A 4378-nucleotide genomic window follows, 5' to 3' on the forward strand; every position below is an offset into this window, starting at 1 on the left:
CCTGCATAAATTTAGCTATAAAGAGCCCTTTTTGACTTCCATATGTCAGTGGTGCTCAGAATGTGTTATCAATAGAATAGTTTTTGCTGTAAGTCATAAAAATGCAGATTCCAGCTGTGATGTCATCAAGGACGCAGGCCCTTTGCCTCTCTCCTCAGCCCGTCTCAGGTTTGGTGCCAGCTTCAGGCTGGCGGCAGAGAGCTGTGGCCGTTCTGCTCTCCTGATTCTGACGCCACATCTAGAAGAGACCATCTTTCCTTTTCGGCCTCTCTTTGGAGCCGGGAAAATATTTCCGGAAGTCCTGCAGACCTCCCCTCAGGTCTCATTGCTCATGTGCCCATTCTCGAACCACTCGCTGGCAAGAGGAATGGACTGGCCATCTTTGACTTCGGCCAGTCACCTGGGTGGAATGAACGTTAGGGAATCAACCACAGTATTCACATGGAGTGAATTTCTTCCAGACATGTCACGGAGAGTGATGATGCTAGTATGCTCCTTGGTTGAGTCTGTTGAAAACAAAGAATTGCAAATTAGGTTTACCACAATGGTCTGTCAATTTTACAGGTCCTACCACATGCTAGAGCTCTCTGATATAATGCCAAGAAATGTATACAAAGCTAAAATCTGAATGAATTGTATTACATATTTTGTCTTTATAGGAGAAAACTGCATCCTTAAAAATGCAGGATAATTGATGCCTTTTACTGCTGCCTAATCTTAGCAGAGGCCCCAGGGGCCGAAAAAAATATTAGGGGTCAATCTGGCTTTGCAGAACTCGCTAAGAGACTATGATACTGATTTTGCCAGGATCGATAGAGCAGCCACCTGCATAACACCTGGAATAAGGAAGCTGATTTCTTTGATGAGGCTGTCACTGAGTGTGTGTTCCCTCCCCTTGCTGCGGGTGAGCAGAGATGGGTGCTTACCCCACATGAGAGGCGCTGCAGTGGTACCACTAAGAGAGCGCGGCGTATGCCCGTCAGTATTTGGAGGAGGTAAGGACTGATACCTGATGAACACCTGAGAAGGCCTAAGGGGCAGAGGCTGCCCAACCACGCTGAAGGCAGAGCGAGGGGACATCAATACACCAAGAGGGAGCCACGCCCCACCAAGAGCAGGGATGAAGTGTGTGTTTCCTATGATCACCAAATCCCATAGGAGGTGCGCTTGAGTCCTCGTCAAAGTGATCTGAGTAGTCTTAAGTTATAGCAAACTTGTGAAGCAAACCTGGCAAGTAGAATGTGGTAGAAGCCAAAGGAAGAGAATGGCAGCAACAGCAAAACCTTCCGAGATGCCAGGTGACGACTGGGTTTCGCATAAAGCTCCTGAGCACCTTTGGTTGTGCGGAAGCAAGCCGAGGCACAGCGGGTTGCATTTCCATGGTGACTAGTCGTAGGTCTGGCGGAAGAACTGGGAGGATCTCCACCCTTACTTGTTATTTATTGCTGCATAACAAATTACTATAAATTTAGAAAGTTAACACAATACCTATTTCTTCTCTCCCAGTTCTGTAGATCAGAGTCCATAAAGGCTTACCTGGGTCTCCAAGGCTAAAGGCAGGGTGTTAGCCGTGCCAGCCACTTGTCTGTACTATCCGGGGACGAGAGGGGAGGGGGGGAGAGGGAAATCCACTTTCAAGCTCGTTCAGTTTGTTGGAAGAATCCAGTTCCTCATGGTCGAAGGACTGGGGTCCACGTTTCCTTGCTGGCCATCAGTTAGAGGCCGGTCTTTGCTCCTAGAAGCTGCCTGGATGCCTCGTCATGTGCTCCCCTTCATCTACAAAGCCAGCAATAGCGTGACGAGGTCTTCTCATGCTTCAAATCTCACTTTCCCTTTTGCCATCAGCCAGAGAAAGCTCATCGTTTTTAAGGACTTATGTGATTAGATTAAGCCCACCCAGATAATCTCCCTATCTTGAAGTCAGGGGTGTTGTATAACCTAACAGTCATACAAGTGATATCTTACTATATTCATAGGTTCTCTGGTCTAGAGCACAGCATCTTTGGGGAGATTTCTACTTAGAAATCCTGCCTACCACTGGCAGTTTGATTCATCAAAGTGTGGTAGCCAAGAAAGCAGTATAGCCTGCCAGCATGACGCTAGTCACCATGCCATTCTTTGCAAGACCATCCGATGGGCAGACTCGGGCCCAAGGAGATTTTCTACTCAAATCCACAGATTCATACTCACGTACAAATTTGCTTTGGGGGAAAATAACCAAAAAGTTAGTTAATATGATAGTATAATTAAAATGCAAAATTACTGCTAAAAAATGCAAGACATAATCAAACAAATGTTTAGTGTTAAAATAAAAATTGAGCTGACATTAAGTTGGCAACTGTGTAATCTGATTTCAGAGTTTTCGTTAGGATTCTCTGGCCTTGCACAATTTGAACAACTGTGCATAGCACAAAGCTCCTGAAGGAAAATAACATTTGAAAAGCAAATGAAAAGTATGTGATGATTTTGTAACTCCTACATACATTTCCAGGCAGCAGGATATTGGTCTGACCTTAGACAAATTAGCTAATCTCTATAAGCCCTAGTTTCTTTATCTAAAATATTGGAACAATAATGTGTATTATTGTAAGTACAGTATTAAATGAGACAACATGTAATTAATACAGAGCAAGCAATATATATTTATTATAAATGCATTTTTATTGCTCAGTTTGCTCTAAAAAATTATTAATACAAGTATTGTCATTCTAACCTCTAAATCATGGTAAAATCAAATCAATGCCCAAGATCTATTCCAAGACCCTAAAGAAACTGAAAGCAGAATCTTGGATTTTTTTTCTTGTTGAGGTGGCAGTCTAAAAACAAATGCAACCCCTTTGTAATTGTAAACACTTTATCTTAACTTGTTCAAAAGGCTGATTTACAATCTCTTATTGTGTTCAGATGTTGGCAAAGAACCCAATTATTCCTCTAATGGAATTGACCTATAAATGCTACTTAGTAAATAAGTATTAATCAAAGAATCTCACACAAACTATGAATGAAAAATGTACATATGAGTTCAACAGAGAAAGAAATGAGTATAATCAGACTGCCACTTGATTTTGAAATTGGAGAACAAAGAAAGTAAATGGCTAATTTAATGGCAAATGGGAATTTACTCATTGCGAAAATGTAATGGCTGGTTTGTTGTAGACTTAAGAAAAATATGTAAGATATTAATTGAATTTTAATTATATTGGCCTTTCCAGTGGCCTTTTTGGTTCATATAAAGCTTAAATTTATAAATCAATGGAACTGGAATTTGAAAAGGAGTGAAGTGTATTTTAATTTAATATCTGCTGTTTATAATAAATTAATCCTTTACTGATAATCAAGGAATATATGCTTATGGATACTAGTGTCATTCTTATATCATAAGCCACGTTTACTGCCTCATTCAAATTACTTTAACAGTACGCATTACAAAAATTAAAGGCTGGAACGATCATTTAAAATTTCCAATCACTTTTGATAGCTTGATTACTACTTATTTAGAAACCAACATTATTTCTAACTTTCAGTTCTCACAATATAATTTATTTGGATGAATTAGAACTGTTAGATATAACATGGAACTATCAAGGCCAACTTCAAACACAAAATCACACATGCACACATATACACATACCCCTTTGCTATGGTTCATACATGTTTAGTGACTAACTACTACTCAGTCATGAATTCAATGACAAACAACATTGAGCTCCAGATTATGGTGATGGGCATTGAGCTATGTTTACCTGATGCAGTATTAAACAAGATATAGTCACTGCCCTCAAAAAAAGCTCACAGGTCAGTCATAGAATAAAACAGGCAATCATAATACTCTGTTGTAAGTGTTGCGAATAGTAGCAGGTATCGTTTATACAGGAAGGCCAGCTTCTGTTCTCTCATCCCAGCCAGTAGAACACTTCCAGGTAGGTACTGCTGGCTAGATGGAGACAAAAGGTATGGGTGGTCTACAGCCATGCTACCCTGAACAAGCCCGAACTCGTCTGATCTCAGAAGCTAAGCAGGGTCGGGCCTGGTTAGTACTTGGATGGGAGACCACCTAGGAAGACCAAATGCTGTAGGCGTGAAAAATTAAAAAATAGGGGATTGTAAGCTGACAAGGTCCTTGCATTCTGTGAGGTCAACCAAGGGTTGCCTCGCTTAAAAAAATAAAAAAATTAAAAATTAAAAAAAAAAAGATGTGGATGACTTGGCACATAGGCACAGGTGTCCCTAGAAAATCTAGTCAATCCAAGAGGCCTGCTGACCACGGGCTTCTAGTCATCACTATATTTGAATTACAGTGCATTTTTTCAGATATCTAGTTTGCTGTAGGAACTTCCGGTTTCACCCACATCCTACCACTTCAGTTTTTCTCAAGGAG

General features: G+C 40.8%; 1 pseudogene; it reads left to right on the plus strand.

Annotated features, from left to right (window-relative positions):
• The first annotated feature begins 3960 nt into the window (after positions 1-3960).
• LOC111744115 lies at positions 3961-4079 on the plus strand (annotated as a pseudogene).
• The last annotated feature ends 299 nt before the right edge of the window (positions 4080-4378 follow it).

Source organism: Pteropus vampyrus, unplaced genomic scaffold, assembly GCF_000151845.1.
Source record: "Pteropus vampyrus isolate Shadow unplaced genomic scaffold, Pvam_2.0 Scaffold127, whole genome shotgun sequence".
In the NCBI taxonomy this organism is placed as follows: domain Eukaryota; kingdom Metazoa; phylum Chordata; class Mammalia; order Chiroptera; family Pteropodidae; genus Pteropus; species Pteropus vampyrus.